The sequence below is a fragment of the Rhinatrema bivittatum genome, chromosome 8 (genome assembly GCF_901001135.1).
Source record: "Rhinatrema bivittatum chromosome 8, aRhiBiv1.1, whole genome shotgun sequence".
NCBI lineage: Eukaryota > Metazoa > Chordata > Amphibia > Gymnophiona > Rhinatrematidae > Rhinatrema > Rhinatrema bivittatum.
In genome coordinates, this window is record NC_042622.1 from 274,209,898 (window position 1) to 274,229,351 (window position 19,454).

Sequence of the window (19,454 nt, forward strand, 5' to 3'; positions counted from 1 at the left end):
TTGGAAGGAGCTGGGGTTTGGGTGTGCCACACTGCGATGGCTGACAGTCCCTGGTTTTACTATGAGCTTGGAAGGAGCTGGGGGTATGGGTGTGCCACACTGCGATGGCTGACAGTCCCTGGTTTTACTATGAGCTTGGAAGGAGCTGGGGTTTGGGTGTGCCACACTGCGATGGCTGACAGTCCCTGGTTTTACTATGAGCTTGGAAGGAGCTGGGGTTTGGGTGTGCCACACTGCGATGGCTGACAGTCCCTGGTTTTACTATGAGCTTGGAAGGAGCTGGGGGTTTGGGTGTGCCACACTGCGATGGCTGACAGTCCCTGGTTTTACTATGAACTTGGAAGGAGCTGGGGGCTTTGGTGTGCCACACTGCGATGGCTGACAGTCCCTGGTTTTACTATGAACTTGGAAGGAGCTGGGGGCTTTGGTGTGCCACACTGCGATGGCTGACAGTCCCTGGTTTTACTATGAACTTGGAAGGAACTGGGGTTTTGGTGTGCCACACTGCAATGGCTGACAGTCCCTGGTTTTACTATGAGCTTGGAAGGAGCTGGGGTTTTGGTGTGCCACACTGCGATGGCTGACAGTCCCTGGTTTTACTATGAGCTTGGAAGGAGCTAGGGGTTTGGGTGTGCCACACTGCGATGGCCGACAGTCCCTGGTTTTACTATGAGCTTGGAAGGAGCTGGGGGTTTGGGTGTGCCACACTGCGATGGCTGACAGTCCCTGGTTTTACTATGAGCTTGGAAGGAGCTGGGGTTTGGGTGTGCCACACTGCGATGGCTGACAGTCCCTGGTTTTACTATGAGCTTGGAAGGAGCTGGGGTTTGGGTGTGCCACACTGCGATGGCTGACAGTCCCTGGTTTTACTATGAGCTTGGAAGGAGCTGGGGTTTGGGTGTGCCACACTGCGATGGCTGACAGTCCCTGGTTTTACTATGAGCTTGGAAGGAGCTGGGGTTTGGGTGTGCCACACTGCGATGGCTGACAGTCCCTGGTTTTACTATGAACTTGGAAGGAGCTGGGGGCTTTGGTGTGCCACACTGCGATGGCTGACAGTCCCTGGTTTTACTATGAGCTTGGAAGGAGCTGGGGGCTTTGGTGTGCCACACTGCAATGGCTGACAGTCCCTGGTTTTACACTACAGGCCTTTGTTGTGAGAGAGAAAAAAAAAAAAAAGCTTATTATTTCATGTGCATAGCCGAATCCAAGTTATTTTGCTTGACCGCCGGTGTGTGACAACAAAGAAATGCAGATCGAAGCGATGTGATTGGTCCAACTTGGTGAACCAATTCCAGGGGATCTACCACCAAGTGTTGCTTATGTTTGCTTTGCTGTTGCCCCACAGCAGTGAACAAGCACCACTAAATCCCATTTCACCACCCGTGACAGTCGTCTCTCGACTACAGAGATACATTTTCTGACTGTGGCGTTTAGTTCACAATGAGCTCAGCTTAGTGCTTCTCAAACATTTTTAAAAGTAAAGCAATACAAAAAGAACCTACTGTTAGTGTAACCACAGATGAATTGCATCCTAACTAACTATGCTGATATCATCGAAAAGGCATCAGATTTTCAAAGGAGTGCACGCTGCTTACTCCAAAATTTACTAATTATTCTTGCTGCTTCCAATTGTGAGATGTCCAGCCCTACAAGGACTAAAAATAAAGGCTGTAGAATGGTAGCTTCATATCTGAATAACTGGATATAGGTCAGTGCACATGAAGCGAAGGATGTGTAGGACCAAGGACCCATTTTATCCCTCAGTTCTGATTTTGTTCTGTTCTTTGGGAAACTTTTATTTTTGTATCTGGTTTACAGCCTCAAACCACAGAAGCCTGGGGCAGGGGGGGTAGCCAGAATGGACATTCCCGGGCAGTGCTGTCAATTGAAATGTGTTGCATGGTCAGGGCTCTTGCTCAAACATTTCATGCTATGGAATGAGGAGGAGTTTGGAGGGAGCCCTTCTATTGTAACGGACGTTTCATGCTAGAGCGAGGGGGGGAAACCCCCTTCTAAGCAGCTCTGGCTTGTTATTTACATTCTCTGCAGCCCTGATCCTGTAATTCCACAGCAGCAATTATATCTTCAGACAGTTCTAATTAAAGGGAGGCTCTTACAAAAATGTTTGCTGCTTTCTTCCACCCCCATTTATATATCTAGCAGCTAAAAAAAAAAAAATCTCAAGGGGGTGGGGGAATGGTAGTGGTTTGGGGACCCTAGCATTTCTTGCACATTGTGGCTTTGTTTTAAATGGTCTCCTACATGTAGGATGGTCACCTGCCCCAGGTCAACCTTGACAGACCAGTCGAAGTCTGTGCCCCCCTTCTCCCCTCCCATCTATGATTTTGTAGTTCCCCTTGCTAGGAAAGATAGGAACTATAAGTCCATAGATGCAACGGAGGCAAAACCAGCAATTAACTCAAGCTTGACTTCAGGCAAGAGGCAGCCCAAATGACATCTTGGGCCGAGTTGCTGTGGATCTGGTGTTCTTTGAAGACACATGACCCATTTGACCTGTGGCTGGCTGGAGCCACTCACAATGGCTCCATTTCAGTAGAGATGCACTATCTTTCTATTGAAATTCCCTGGGATAACCACAATTTGCCTGCAGTTCTAATCTACCAGCTACATAGATGAATTAGAAAGGACAGCATGTCAGACTGTCTGGTAGCTTTGATTGAATTATTACAATGCTTTTCAGACTTGTTTTTTCTCTCTCAGCAGGCACCTAGAGTCTTCCATGTCCAAGATTTCAACCTTTCCTATTTTAGTTATTGCACTGAAACAATTAGGATCTCCAGCATCTATGCTTGCCATTCAAATTATGCTTCATCTAACAACACGCTTTGGATCATCACATCCTTCAATGCATTATGGGAGTCAGACTCTTAGAAACCAAGATGGCTGCTCTCCTATGTCCATTTCATTCCTCTTTGAACTTGGAACTTTTTTTTGTTAAGCAAGGCATCAGAAAATCAGAATATCTGATAGCCCCATAACAGAAGATAAATTTATGTGCTGCTTCCAGAGAGACTGAGACCTAACCATTCAACCATACTATAATTTTCTAAAGCAACATCAATGTACATAGTGATATACATATTGAGAAAATATGGACTAGACATCAGGAAAATTGAAAAAATATGACCCTTCAAATTCCAAAACTGAATAGCAGAGAGTTTATAATACCATAAGCTACGTGCTGAGAGCCTTGTCTACTGAAAAAGCATTAACAGATATCAGTAGGTTATCACAGATAAGCTAAGCAAGCCCTTTTTATGTTATTACTGTGCAGCTGGATGCTTCACAATAATAGCTTATAAAAATCAGCTGATAATTTAATTTCAAACAGGGTGGCACATGAGAAAAAGGTTACATGGCACTCAGCCAATTAATCTGTCAACTCTGCTTACAGTTTCCCCTCAAGTGCAGATAGGTCAGCACCTTCAAGCCATTCATTCTGTTCAAAAAGTACTCAACAACAAAATTATTTTAAAATAAGACTGAGTTTTCAGGTGTGTTAAATTAGAGGAAGAGAACAAGCAGGCCAAGAAAAATTTTAAAAAGGTAGATTAAAACATATTTTGGTGTAGGAGGGTAAAACAAAGCCAATTCTAGCCTGTTATTGACTGACTGAGCAAATAGTTCAGGTCTTCTTTTGTTATGTGACCTATTATGTAAAAATGGAAGCTAATGTTACAAAGTTTAGGCATCAAATATATTTCTGTGTCCTTAAAGCATACTCAGCAGTAATCACATAAAAATCATTTATTTATTTGTCGTGTTTGTATACCGTCATTCGGTTTCGCCATCAGAACGGTTTACATCATTTGGTTAGTGTGTTAGTTAAATAATATAACATGTTTATATTACATTTTTATGTTGGTTAGTAGCTTCATGATAAGAAGTGGGTTAGTTACTATAACAAAGATACAGGACATATTCTATAACTTTGGTCATCTGGTTTTCAGAGCGGTAGGCAGGATTGCCACTCCATGTAGGTCAACCTGGAGAGGTTAATCCAGTGCAGGATTCATCCCACTGCATACATGGAGATGTTTTTCAATAAGTCATTTTTACTCAACGTACAATTAAACTCTGGAATTTGTTGCCAGAGGATGTGGTTAGTGCAGTTAGTGTAGCTGGGTTTAAAAAAGGACTGGATAAGTTCTTGGAGGAGAAGTCCATTACCTGCTATTAATTAAGTTGACTTAGAAAATAGCCACTGCTTTACTAGCAACAGTAACATGGGATAGACTTAGTTTTTGGGTACTTGCCAGGTTCTTATGGCCTGGATTGGCCACTGTTGGAAACAGGATGCTGGGCTTGATGGACCCTTGGTCTGACCCATATGGCATGTACTTATGTTCTTAAGTCAGAGCTACATTTATATTCCACTATATTGTTCACAATGAAGAATGTTACAACATAAAATGATCAGAACATAAAACAGTGAATAAAACTAACCAGTATAACGCACACTATGCATAAAAAAAGAGCACCATTATCATCTAAAAGCAAAAACTGCTAAATCAAGAGAAATAATTTAAGTTCCCTAAGCAAAGCAGGACTGCACTTCACACGTGCAATGGGAGGAAAAACCCAGATGGGATCAGCCTCTCTGGGTTGACGTGGGTGAGGTAGCCACCCTTATAAATCTTGTTCTGGAACAAGAAATCTGACTCAACACCATAGCTGGGAACTCTCAGAATTTCACCCCGAGATTCAGGGAATTTGCATCAATTGTAGGGAAATCTCAGGGCCTTGCTGTACACAGCTCAGCCACTCTCCTTCCTCAGCAAGCTTGAAGAGAACAGGAGACCTGGGAAGACTCTGGAGCAGACACTGCAAGCAGCATATGGGGAGAAACTGGAGAAAGGCTGCAAATCTCAGTCTGCAGCTGTGATTCCAGGACTTGGGACTCATTCAGATAAGGGCAGAGTGAGAATTCAGAAGTCATGGAGCTCTAACTTATAGGGGAGGGGGAGCAAAGAGAGTGCTGGGGTCACACAGAGAGGAAGGGGAAGTATGGTGGGATAGTCTGTGGGGGGGGACGACGACAGGTGATGTGGTGGGTGGAAGAAAGAGAAACTGTGGGGGTAGGGATGGAAGAGAGAAAGGTAGAGAAGAGAGTGGAGGAGAGAAAGCTGATACATATAAATTCCATACCTAACCCCCACCGTCCGCCATCTGCTAAAGAAAAGCAATCTCGGGGTGACCACAACTCAAAAGTTCCAAGATATGCGCAACACCTCCCATCCCACCAATCACAGAAGGCCCAATAATCTCGCAGAGCCAGCCGCTTTCACAGTGGTTGAGCACATCAGAGCTCCTCCGGCAAGAACATTAATCCAAGACAGCTTTCCTAACAAAAATGCCCTTTTTGTGTGTATGTATGGAACAGAAACAAACGGCACCGTGTTGGACGTGAATTACGAGTTATCGGCTGTTCGAGGGTGGGGATGGGATATGTTTTCATACATTATTCCTAGCTCGTGAGTTACAGAAACACCCCGCTGCCATTCATGATCAAGGGAAATAAAAATCTTTCAACTCATAATGAGTAATCTGTATTTAGGGGCATAAATCCATATTACCTAAAACACAAAAATGAAGCTGCAAATGTTCTGGATTTCACAAAAACATTTTCTCTCCAAAACACATTTTCACAATGAACTCAGTATCAGAATTCAAACAGTGCCAGCATTAATCTGATGTCTCCCGCCACGCAACAGGACTTCAGGCATTTTCAAATCAAGCACTCAAGGGGTATTATTCATTTACCACCGCCATCCTGGAAAATCAGTTGCCGTGAAGAGAATATTGAGACCCCCGAGAAAGACTGTTTTAGCTGTCAAAAACATGGGCCTATGTCGGGCTCTTTGAGAATTTTTGTCTGGTCAACAATTTGTTCGTTTCTTGAATAATTCATTGAACAAGATAAGTACATCGATTCCTTTTTATGGGGATTTTTAGGGGAGATTAAATTAGAGTAGTGCTCAATGAATTGGCAAACAGGAACAAGGAACTGCTGTGAGGTGTAAATCTATACATTACCCTGCACGTACACTAACTTTGCATATGGATGCAAGCGAGATTATAGCTATAGATGATGTATAGATCAGGGCTCCTCAAACCCGGTCTTGGGGACCCCCAGGCTTTTCAGGCTCCCAGAACGTCTGCAGGTGATGTGCACGAGATAAAACGGCAATGCTTAAGAGACTTGGCGTTGCGAGCGTGGACCCTTGGTGGATGGGAGGCGGCAGGAGCCGGAGGAGGAGGACGGTCCCTGGTCGAGCTGGAGGGCCCGGGGAACGGCAGGACCCCGACGGCGGCTGCCCACCCAGGCGAGGGGGGGGCAAGGTAATATTCATAGCTACAGCAATAAAGGCTTTTTTTAATTTTATTTAATTACCTGGTTTATAGCTCACCTCTGTAAAACAAAGAGAGCAGTTCACTATTGGTCAGACAGAAATACCTGCATCTGATCTATATTTTGTGTGCGATCCTTAAGTTTCTGACCCATGTTAATGAAGAAACTGCATTCTCACAAGATATAAAAATATCTTTTGTGGACTAAAAAAAAAAAGCTAAGGGATTCAAATATTCCATACCAGGGGCTTCCCAAACCTGTTCTGGTGACCTCACATCTTGTCAAGTTCTCAGAATATCCACAATAAATACGCCTGAGATAAATCTGCATGCACTGCAGATCCAGTATATGCAAATGTATCTCATTCATATTCATTGTCCACCTCCGAATCCTTGTGGACAATACTTTGAAACACAGCTTAATGTGCGGCTACGGTCAAAAAAAGCAAAAATAGAATATTAAGAAGTTTTTGAAAAAACAATGAAGAATAAAAGAGAGATTATTATAACGCCTCTGTATCGATCCATAGTGTGATCACGCCTTGAGGCTATGTGCAGGTCTGGTCGCTCCATCTCAGAAATAAGACAAAGGGAAACTAGAAACGATACAGAGGAGAGCAATCAAAATATTAACGGGGCTGGAAGAGCTGCCTTATGAGGAAAGGCTGAAGAGGTTAGGGCTCTTCAGCTTGGAGAAGAGGTAGGATAGGATAGGAATTTATAGAATCAGGAGTGATGTGGCACAGGTCAATAGGAGTCTGTTCTTTACCTTTTCAAATAATACTAGAAGAAGGGGACCCTCCACAAAAGGAACAGCCAACAACAGTTTTAAAACAAACACGTTTTCCCTTAGCGTACTATCAAGCGGTGGAGGTTTTGGTCAAGGTGACTAGCACAGCAGAGATCTGGGCAAACTGCGGGAGGAAAAGTCCATAAACGGCTATTATCCAGGTAGAGAAGAAGAAACTGATCTGCCAGGTAATTGTCACCTGAACCAGCCATTGTTGGAGGCAGAATCTTGATGCAGCATGGCATGCGTTATCTTACTGTGGATATCCTGAAAACACGACTGGCTGTGGGGCAACTAAGACATGTTTGGGAAGCCCTAATCTGTACAACTTCTGTAAGGGGAAATACATTCTTGAAATGAGGTCTGATCTGTGCTAAGACTGAATATAAGATTTGCCATACTGGGTCAGACCAAAAGGTCAATCAAGTGCAATATCCTGTTTCCTACAGTGGCCACTCCAGGTCACATGGACTTGGCAGGATCCCAAGGGGAAGACAGACAACTCCCCAGGTCCACCTTAATTGTTTACGGATTTTTCCTCCAGGAACTTGTCCAAACCTTTTTTAAAAGCAGCTACACTAATAACTTCCACTACATCCTCTGGCAACGAATTCCAGAGCTTAATTATACGCGGAGTGAAAAATAATATTTGATCTTATTAGTTTTAAATGTATCACCTAGTAACTTCATTGTGTATCCCCTGATCTTTGTACTCTTTGAAAGAGTAAACAACCAATTAAAGTTTACCTCTATCATATCCCCCCTCAGCCGTCTCTTCTCCAAGCTGAACAGCCCTAACCTCTTCAGCCTTTCCTCATAGGGGAATCGTTCCATCCCCTTTATCATTTTGGTTGCCCTTCTCTGTACTTTTCTAAATTCTGCTTTTTTTTTTTTTTTGAAATGTGGTGACCAGAACTGCATACAATATTCAAGATTATGTCATACCATGGAGCGATACAGAGACAATATGATATGTTTTATTTTCTATTTTTTTTCTAATAATCCCTAACATTCTAGTTGCTTTCTTGGCTACTGCTGCACACTGACCACAAGATTTCAACGTATTATCAACGATAATGCCTTAGAGCCTTTTCCTGAATGGCAACTCCTAACGTAGAACCTTGCAATGTGTAGCTATAATTTGCATCACTTTGCACTTATCCACATTAAATTTAACTTGCCGTTTGCATGCCCAGTCTCCCACTTTTGCAAGGTTTTCCTGCAATTTCTCACAATCCTCTTGTGATTTAACAACTTTGAATAATTTTGTGTCATCTGGAAATTTGATTACCTCACTCATTGTTCCCATTTCCACGTTGTTTATAAAGATATTAAAAAGCAATTGTCTCAGCACACCCGGGGGGGAGGAGCAAGGTAGCCGTGAGTCAGTGGCCGCGGTCCTGCTGTGCTCTCCTTTCCTCCTTAATTCCTACGTTTTATTTGCTATGGCATTGAAGAGAAAGGGGAAAAAAAAATCAGGGTTTTTCCCCTACTGAACCCTCCTTATTACCCGGCCAGCAGTCGATTGTTCCATACATGTCTCCTTTGGACCCTGGATTTCTCAGTGGAGAGACCCCCTTTGCTTCTTCGTTGGTGCTGTTTGGGGAGGAGGTTTCCCTCAGCCCCCCCGAGGACTACACTTCCTGCTGACTGCAGCAGAGACACTGGCAAATCTATGAACCAGCTACAATTCAGACTCCTGCCCTGGTGGACTCAAGGACAGGAGGCATCTTCATTCTCAGACATCTAGCGGAAGACCTGAAGAGTCCTTTTGTCAAATGTGAAGATCCATTATAGCATTATAACTTGAAGTGGGTTTTGGACATTTCTCAACATCGCCACTTCCACTGAAGATCTCTGTGACGTCCCCAGCAGCCTTAACCATTGCTGCTGATATTCAAAATGCTTTCAACGTTCACCTTGGCTCGAAGGCGTTCAACATCAAATCCGTATTCATGGATCATAAATTTAGAGTATCTCTGTCACGCTCTTTCCATTCGGAAGATGTGTTTGATGAGTCACAGCACATAATTGACCAGAGGAAGATACTCTAGGCAACCAGCCAGTCTGCATCCGCTGGAGATGCCATCAACTCTCATCCAGAAACATCTACTGGAGAATCACCAATTGAAGTGGTTTCTGGACTTTCCTTATCACCGCCACTTTCACTGAATCCTTCAGTGACGTCCACAGCAGCTCATTCCATTGCTGCTGATATCTACAAACAAACTTCTTCCAGAACTCAAGATCCACCTGTCATCAATGCAGAAGTCGACTTAGAGATTAAGATCAAGAGATTCTGGATGTTCGTAAAAGAGGCAAGACTTTTGAATACCTTCTGATTTGGGAGGGTTTCAGCCCTGACATAATCTCTTGGGAGCCTCAGATCAATATCTTGGATAAAGAAATGCTTCATCAGTTCCACCTCGCATATCCTTCAAAACCTAAGCCTGGTACCCGAAGAGGAGATCGCCCTTTGAAGGGGGGTACTGTTGCGACCGTTGCTGCCCGACGTCTTCACTCTGCCCTCTTTACCTCTGAAGCGACTCCCTCCAGGTCTGAAGGACGACTGGCTGCCGCGGCGTCTCCCTGTCGTCTCTCTCCGGCATCTCCGGGCCGGCTCGACGCTGCAGATCCACCATGTTGCCTGAAGCCTAGGGTGTGCACGCGTGCTCCGAGTGAAGTACCAGCAAGGGCGCGAACCTCAGGGGTGTCCCCCTGAGATGACGTCATCCGCTTCCGATATTTAAAGGTCTCTGATATCGCTACTAGTTGAGTTAGCAAGGGCTAAGGTTCAGATTGGGTTCCCTGCCTAAGCTACTCTGCCTCCTCGGACTTACCAAAGGTACCCGCTCCTCAGGGGCCTCGCTCTCTCTCTTTGCCTTTCAGGTTACAGACAGGAACCGGTACTCACTCCTCGAGGGCCCTCGTTCCAGACTATCTGCTGATTCTCTTCTGCTTGGAAGTCATCATTATCTATACCATTGTGAGTTACCATTGCTCTCTCAGAGCTTTCCCTGGAACCAGGTATTCACTCCTCGAGGGCCTATCCTTTCCTGCTCCTGAGCTCCCTGAGACCAATATGTGAGTGTTGTCATCTAGTTTTGTTCATGAACTCTGCATACCCTGCCTACTCACTGTCTACAGTTTCTCAATAGCTCAGCCTTCCAAGGATCGCTGTTACAGTATCTGAGGGACTTCAGCTCTGCCGGGCACTTCAGCTCACTACTGCCACCTCTGGTGGTTTCAAGACCTATTTAATAAAAGAACTAGTGTGTGTGTCTCCATACTCTAAGCCTAGCTGGTGGTCCCTCTCGGGATCTTTCCCCGGGGGCGTGGTCATCTGCCCCCGGCCCAAGGATCCACTTACTACTATCTCCGGCAGTCTATATCAACAGATTGCTAAGTCTGCCTACAGAATACATCAGATTGACACTCCTATCTGATTGCTCCTCCCACCAGCATAGCGGATCATGACACTGCTACAGTCCTCTGAACTAGAAATATCACCGACACTCATATCTGCCATGCCTCTGGGAACTCTGATCCCTGCCTGCCTACTTCCCCAGCATTTCAAATCATTGAAAGGGCCAGGCTCCAAGGGGGACACATCCTTGCCATCTCAGTAATTTGACCTGTGCCAGGCCTCAGGGGGTGAGAGGGGAGGGGAGTGCCATCTCTTCCTTCACCTCAGGCAGCAGATTGCCTTGAGCTGCTCCTGCTTTTAGCTATTATTGCCTCTTTCTCATGCTGTAATCATTTAGCTTTCCTTCCACTTTTCCTAATGCATGGAATACGTCTGCTCTGGGCTTCCAAGATGGTATTTTTAAACAATGTCCATACTCTTAACCTCTGCAGATTGCTCTCTTTCTTCCCCCTCTCCCCAGGGGAAGTTCTAAGCTCTTGCAGCTATTTTTCCATTATTATTATTTACATTTCAAAGCAGATTACATTCTAAATTTGTACTAGAGGCAAGGGGGCTTACAATCTAACCCCTAGATTCATCATTCTGAGGCACAAAAAAAAAAAAAAGGCACGGGGGGAGCGACCGCGGGCAGCTGGCCACATCGCAGCGGTGCAGTTTTGCCTGCCGCACCACTATCACCCCCATAAGCGCCACGGGGAAAAGGTGTAGTTATTTCCCGCAGCACTGACGGCAATAACGTGAAACTCTGCCTGAACCCTGCCCACACTCCTCCCCTTTCCCTAGTGTAATAATAATGCCGCACGCCGTACCGGCGCATCGCGGAATAAAGAATGACCCCGTAAGTTTGTGTCCGAGGCAAAGGAGGATAAAGTGACTTAGCAAGGAGTGGCAGTGGGGGGGGGGGGGGCGGGATTTGAACCCTCGTTTCTCTGGTTCACAGCCTGCTGCTCTGACCGACTCCTCCACTCCTGGTCATGGAGAAAGGGGGTGCGGGGATAGTTAAGAAGGATGCAGGTACGCAGGCCAGGAGATAGCACTTTTAAAGTTTAAAAAACAAAACACTATTTCCCCTCTTTGAAGCTGTTTTGTAGGGCTCAGGCTATTATTTTTATTTATTTTTCTGTACCGACATTCGATTTGACATATCACATTGGTTTACATATAACAAGATGTCTAAGGCTGGCCTTATAAGGACATGGTACTTTATAACAGCATAACTGAGTGACTGCCTACATACAAATAACTGTTTTACAAGATAGTATTACCTTAGCATGCTTGATAGCACAAGTCAATACAGAATATAGTAAGAGTTTATGGCAGAAAGCTTCCCACAATTTTTTTATTTTTTTTTTACAGCTTTCAGAAGTCTCCACTGGGGGTGGAAATGAGTGCAAATAGATGCTCCCTACAAAGAAATACAGGTTTTGTTTCTGCAAAGTCCAGGTCAGTCCGCGATGCCTTGGAAGTGCCCGGGATCCCAGGAAGGCAGAATCCACCTCCTGCTCCTCGTTATTCCTTTCAGCTGCGTTACTTCATGTGAATGCAAACTATCATCTCCTATATATTGTGCACGCTGTCTCACCTTTATTATTATTATTATATATATATATATATATATATATATATATATATATATATATATATATATATTTACTTACACACACACCCCTATGTGGTGAGCACTGCCTTACATTAGTGCAATAAAAAGGAGTCACACATTATATATCTATACACACCGGGACTGCCTGACTTCTATTTAAGCGCGCAGAGATGCATTCCTGCAGTTTTAAGAAACAAACGAACGAAGCGGCTTTACCTTTCCCGTGTGAGGGGGGCGCAGGGCGGGAAAGCGCTGCCCCTCGGGCTCCCAGAATCCGGAACAGAGCGAGCGCGCGCGCGGCCCCGTCCTCGCATTCCCAGGCTTTCTTTCTTTTGCAGTTCCCCAAAAACCCAGCCCTCCGGCCCCGCTCGTGACATCAGCAGTGCAGAAGGCCGGGCTTGGGGTTTCTTTTAAAGCGAATTTAGCTGTTGCCTCTGCTTTTTTTTTTTTTGTGCTTATTCTGCTCAGAGCCGCCGGGGACAAGGAGAGCTCATTCATTGCGTGAGAGGCACTGGAAAGTCTGGGGCTTGCTGAGAGCAGGTGAGCGCTGGCCAGGACCAGCAGAGAGAGCCCTTCCCATTCGCCCCCTCTCTCTTTTATTATTTGGAGAAGCTGCAAGTAAAAGTCCCAAAAATGCGCGGGCACTCGGCCTCTCCCGAGGGCCTGGGGGCTCTGCAGGGTGACTTATTAGGTGCAGTTTAAATGACCAGAAAGCCCATTTTCTCTGATTTCCAGGCACCAGTGTAGGACGCCCTTTGCACGAATGTCCCGCTGAGAAAGCAGAACCAGCTCGGCTGCCACAGATCCTCACCTCCCTGACACAAGCAGGTCCTCGCCAGGCACAGACTGAACCACCAGAAATGACGAGCACAGATCTACAAAGACGGATTTTTGGTTTTCTTTCTCTGCTCTGTGGTCCATTCCAGCCTCACCCCCCTTCCCTTTCCTGTTGTTTGCAGCTGCCTGGTTACAGAGCAAAGTGGCTCCTCTCCATCTGCTCCAGCCTCACCTCCCTCCCTGTCCCCTGCAACACAGGTTAACCTCCCTCCCTCCTAAAACTTAAAGCAAATAAACAAAGCCTCCCTGAGCAGCAGAACTTCCTGTGGCTGGCAATTTATTTGTGCGCTCCAAAGAGGTGATGACAAAAGTGATTAAAAGCGCTGATCATTCATTCTCTGAGTTTGGGTGGCGGGTGAGACTTCTTGTTTTGCTGTGACAGAAGCTGCTCCTTGCATTCCCTTCCCAGCTCCCCCCAAAAGTTGGAAGCCTAGGCCAGAGCCTACTCCAGTGTTTCCCAAGGCAGACCTACAGTAAGAAAAGTGCTGTCTGGTGCACCAAACTCCACTGGACAGACAGCGTGGCCTGTAGAGAAGACTCACAGCCAAAAGAAGAGCTAGGGAAGCCCCATCAGTGTATATGTTTATCAATATTAATCAGTAAAACAATGCATTGCATGTAATGTTTCCTTTCACATGAAATGCAACCTTCCACGTTTTAAAACAAAGGGAGAGAGGGGGCCAGAGATAGAACTGAATCTGTCATGATGGACAAGCTCCCTCTGTATACGAGAAGGGGATAAGGGAGAAGTCAGTGTGATGCAGGGCAGCTGGCTCATCCTGTAACCTTGGCTGTCACAGTGCCTCTACAGTCCTCAGAACGAGTCACATCCAACGCTCAGCGCACGTTTCCCCCGTCTCGCTCATCCTGGTGAGAGGACAGAGGCAGAAAGGACTCAAAGGAGGGGGCTGAAAAACAGGAAGATGAGGAGACACTTATGTGAAGTGTGTGCACTACACAAAGCAGGGACCGCCTATCCATGCCGTACGTGCTACCACACTCCAGGGTGCACTCTGTGACTAGGAAGGAGAGGCGTGCATGATTGCACAGGTTTTCAGAGAGGAGCTCCTACACGTTGAAAGTGTGTGCACTACACAAAGCAGGGACCGCCTATCCATGCCGTACGTGCTACCACACTTCAGGGTGCACTCTGTGACTAGGAAGGAGAGGCGTGCATGATTGCACAGGTTTTCAGAGAGGAGCTCCTACACGTTGAAAGTGTGTGTACTACACAAAGCAGGGACCGCCTATCCACGCCGTACGTGCTACCACACTCCAGGGTGCACTCTGTGACTAGGAAGAAGAGGCATGCATGATTGCACAGGTTTTCAGAGAGGAGCTCCTACACGTTGAAAGTGTGTGTACTACACAAAGCAGGGACCGCCTATCCACGCCGTACGTGCTACCACACTTCAGGGTGCACTCTGTGACTAGGAAGGAGAGGCGTGCATGATTGCACAGGTTTTCAGAGAGGAGCTCCTACACGTTGAAAGTGTGTGTACTACACAAAGCAGGGACCGCCTATCCATGCCGTACGTGCTACCACACTCCAGGGTGCACTCTGTGACTAGGAAGGAGAGGCGTGCATGATTGCACAGGTTTTCAGAGAGGAGCTCCTACACGTTGAAAGTGTGTGCACTACACAAAGCAGGGACCACCTATCCACGCCGTACGTGCTACCACACTCCAGGGTGCACTCTGTGACTAGGAAGAAGAGGCATGCATGATTGCACAGGTTTTCAGAGAGGAGCTCCTACACGTTGAAAGTGTGTGCACTACACAGAGCAGGGACCGCCTATCCACGCCGTACGTGCTACCACACTCCACGATGCACTCTGTGACTAGGAAGAAGAGGCGTGCATGATTGCACAGGTTTTCAGAGTGGAGCTCCTACACGTTGAAAGTGTGTGCACTACACAAAGCAGGGACCGCCTATCCACGCCGTACGTGCTACCACACTCCAGGGTGCACTCTGTGACTAGGAAGAAGAGGCATGCATGATTGCACAGGTTTTCAGAGAGGAGCTCCTACACATTGAAAGTGTGTGCACTACACAAAGCAGGGACCGCCTATCCATGCCGTATGTGCTACCGCACTCCAGGGTGCACTCTGTGACTAGGAAGAAGAGGCATGCATGATTGCACAGGTTTTCAGAGAGGAGCTCCTACACATTGAAAGTGTGTGCACTACACAAAGCAGGGACCGCCTATCGATGCCGTACGTGCTACCACACTCCAGGGTGCACTCTGTGACTAGGAAGGAGAGGCGTGCATGATTGCACAGGTTTTCAGAGAGGAGCTCCTACACGTTGAAAGTGTGTGCACTACACAAAGCAGGGACCGCCTATCCACGCCGAAAGTGCTACCACACTCCAGGGTGCACTCTGTGACTAGGAAGAAGAGGCATGCATGATTGCACAAGTTTTCAGAGAGGAGCTCCTACACATTGAAAGTGTGTGCACTACACAAAGCAGGGACCGCCTATCCATGCCGTACGTGCTACCACACTCCAGGGTGCACTCTGTGACTAGGAAGAAGAGGCATGCATGATTGCACAGGTTTTCAGAGAGGAGCTCCTACACGTTGAAAGTGTGTGCACTACACAAAGCAGGGACCGCCTATCCATGCCGTACGTGCTACCACACTCCAGGGTGCACTCTGTGACTAGGAAGAAGAGGCATGCATGATTGCACAGGTTTTCAGAGAGGAGCTCCTACACGTTGAAAGTGTGTGCACTACACAAAGCAGGGACCGCCTATCCATGCCGTACGTGCTACCACACTCCAGGGTGCACTCTGTGACTAGGAAGAAGAGGCATGCATGATTGCACAGGTTTTCAGAGAGGAGCTCCTACACGTTGAAAGTGTGTGTACTACACAAAGCAGGGACCGCCTATCCACGCCGTACGTGCTACCACACTCCAGGGTGCACTCTGTGACTAGGAAGAAGAGGCATGCATGATTGCACAGGTTTTCAGAGAGGAGCTCCTACACGTTGAAAGTGTGTGCACTACACAAAGCAGGGACCGCCTATCCACGCCGTACGTGCTACCACACTCCAGGGTGCACTCTGTGACTAGGAAGAAGAGGCATGCATGATTGCACAGGTTTTCAGAGAGGAGCTCCTACACGTTGAAAGTGTGTGCACTACACAAAGCAGGGACCGCCTATCCACGCCGTACGTGCTACCACACTCCAGGGTGCACTCTGTGACTAGGAAGAAGAGGCATGCATGATTGCACAGGTTTTCAGAGAGGAGCTCCTACACGTTGAAAGTGTGTGTACTGCACAAAGCAGGGACAGCCTATCCATGCCGTACGTGCTACCACACTCCAGGGTGCACTCTGTGACTAGGAAGAAGAGGCATGCATGATTGCACAGGTTTTCAGAGAGGAGCTCCTACACGTAGAAAGTGTGTGCACTACACAAAGCAGGGACCGCCTATCCATGCCGTACGTGCTACCACACTCCAGGTTGCACTCTGTGACTAGGAAGAAGAGGCATGCATGATTGCACAGGTTTTCAGAGAGGAGCTCCTACACGTTGAAAGTGTGTGTACTACACAAAGCAGGGTCCGCCTATCCACGCCGTACGTGCTACCACACTCCAGGGTGCACTCTGTGACTAGGAAGAAGAGGCATGCATGATTGCACAGGTTTTCAGAGAGGAGCTCCTACACGTTGAAAGTGTGTGCACTACACAAAGCAGGGACCGCCTATCCACGCCGTACGTGCTACCACACTCCAGGGTGCACTCTGTGACTAGGAAGAAGAGGCATGCATGATTGCACAGGTTTTCAGAGAGGAGCTCCTACACGTTGAAAGTGTGTGTACTACACAAAGCAGGGACCGCCTATCCACGCCGTACGTGCTACCACACTCCAGGGTGCACTCTGTGACTAGGAAGAAGAGGCATGCATGATTGCACAGGTTTTCAGAGAGGAGCTCCTACACGTTGAAAGTGTGTGTACTACACAAAGCAGGGACCGCCTATCCACGCCGTACGTGCTACCACACTCCAGGGTGCAGTCTGTGACTAGGAAGAAGAGGCATGCATGATTGCACAGGTTTTCAGAGAGGAGCTCCTACACGTTGAAAGTGTGTGCACTACACAAAGCAGGGACCGCCTATCCACGCCGTACATGCTACCACACTCCAGGGTGCACTCTGTGACTAGGAAGAAGAGGCATGCATGATTGCACAGGTTTTCAGAGAGGAGCTCCTACACATTGAAAGTGTGTGCACTACACAAAACAGGGACCGCCTATCCATGCCGTACGTGCTACCGCACTCCAGGGTGCACTCTGTGACTAGGAAGAAGAGGCATGCATGATTGCACAGGTTTTCAGAGAGGAGCTCCTACACATTGAAAGTGTGTGCACTACACAAAGCAGGGACCGCCTATCCACGCCGTACGTGCTACCACACTCCAGGGGGCACTCTGTGACTAGGAAGGAGAGGCGTGCATGATTGCACAGGTTTTCAGAGAGGAGCTCCTACACGTTGAAAGTGTGTGCACTACACAAAGCAGGGACCGCCTATCCACGCCGTACGTGCTACCACACTCCAGGGTGCACTCTGTGACTAGGAAGAAGAGGCATGCATGATTGCACAAGTTTTCAGAGAGGAGCTCCTACACATTGAAAGTGTGTGCACTACACAAAGCAGGGACCGCCTATCCATGCCGTACGTGCTACCACACTCCAGGGTGCACTCTGTGACTAGGAAGAAGAGGCATGCATGATTGCACAGGTTTTCAGAGAGGAGCTCCTACACGTTGAAAGTGTGTGCACTACCCAAAGCAGGGACCGCCTATCCATGCCGTACGTGCTACCGCACTCCAGGGTGCACTCTGTGACTAGGAAGAAGAGGCATGCATGATTGCACAGGTTTTCAGAGTGGAGCTCCTACACGTTGAAAGTGTGTGCACTACACAAAGCAGGGACCGCCTATCCACGCCGTACGTGCTACCACACTCCAGGGTGCACTCTGTGACTAGGAAGAAGAGGCATGCATGATTGCACAGGTTTTCAGAGAGGAGCTCCTACACGTTGAAAGTGTGTGCACTACACAAAGCAGGGACCGCCTATCCACGCCGTACGTGCTACCACACTCCAGGGTGCACTCTGTGACTAGGAAGAAGAGGCATGCATGATTGCACAGGTTTTCAGAGAGGAGCTCCTACACGTTGAAAGTGTGTGTACTACACAAAGCAGGGACCGCCTATCCACGCCGTACGTGCTACCACACTCCAGGGTGCACTCTGTGACTAGGAAGAAGAGGCATGCATGATTGCACAGGTTTTCAGAGAGGAGCTCCTACACGTTGAAAGTGTGTGCACTACACAAAGCAGGGACCGCCTATCCACGCCGTACGTGCTACCACACTCCAGGGTGCACTCTGTGACTAGGAAGAAGAGGCATGCATGATTGCACAGGTTTTCAGAGAGGAGCTCCTACACGTTGAAAGTGTGTGTACTGCACAAAGCAGGGACCGCCTATCCATGCCGTACGTGCTACCACACTCCAGGGTGCACACTGTGACTAGGAAGAAGAGGCATGCATGATTGCACAGGTTTTCAGAGAGGAGCTCCTACACGTTGAAAGTGTGTGCACTACACAAAGCAGGGACCGCCTATCCACGCCGTACGTGCTACCACACTCCAGGGTGCACTCTGTGACTAGGAAGAAGAGGCATGCATGATTGCACAGGTTTTCAGAGAGGAGCTCCTACACGTTGAAAGTGTGTGCACTACACAAAGCAGGGACCTCCTATCCATGCCGTACGTGCTACCACACTCCAGGGTGCACTCTGTGACTAGGAAGAAGAGGCATGCATGATTGCACAGGTTTTCAGAGAGGAGCTCCTACACGTTGAAAGTGTGTGCACTACACAAAGCAGGGACCGCCTATCCATGCCGTACATGCTACCACACTCCAGGGTGCACTCTGTGACTAGGAAGAAGAGGCATGCATGATTGCACAGGTTTTCAGAGAGGAGCTCCTACACGTTGAAAGTGTGTGTACTACACAAAGCAGGGAACGCCTATCCACGCTGTACGTGCTACCACACTCCAGGGTGCACTCTGTGACTAGGAAGAAGAGGCATGCATGATTGCACAGGTTTTCAGAGAGGAGCTCCTACACGTTGAAAGTGTGTGCACTACACAAAGCAGGGACCGCCTATCCATGCCGTACGTGCTACCGCACTCCAGGGTGCACTCTGTGACTAGGAAGAAGAGGCATGCATGATTGCACAGGTTTTCAGAGAGGAGCTCCTACACGTTGAAAGTGTGTGCACTACACAAAGCAGGGACCGCCTATCCACGCCGTACGTGCTACCACACTCCAGGGTGCACTCTGTGACTAGGAAGAAGAGGCATGCATGATTGCACAGGTTTTCAGAGAGGAGCTCCTACACGTTGAAAG

General features: G+C 47.5%; 1 protein-coding gene across 1 annotated transcript in view; it reads left to right on the forward strand.

Moving 5' to 3' along the window:
- The first annotated feature begins 12,676 nt into the window (after positions 1-12,676).
- LOC115096400 (tyrosine-protein kinase ZAP-70) overlaps positions 12,677-19,454 on the forward strand; it is a 132,491-nt gene continuing 125,713 nt past the window's right edge. Inside the window, exon 1 of the mRNA XM_029610942.1 lies at positions 12,677-12,732. The gene's annotated coding sequence lies outside the window, so the exon portion shown is untranslated. The remainder of the gene's footprint in view (positions 12,733-19,454) is intronic.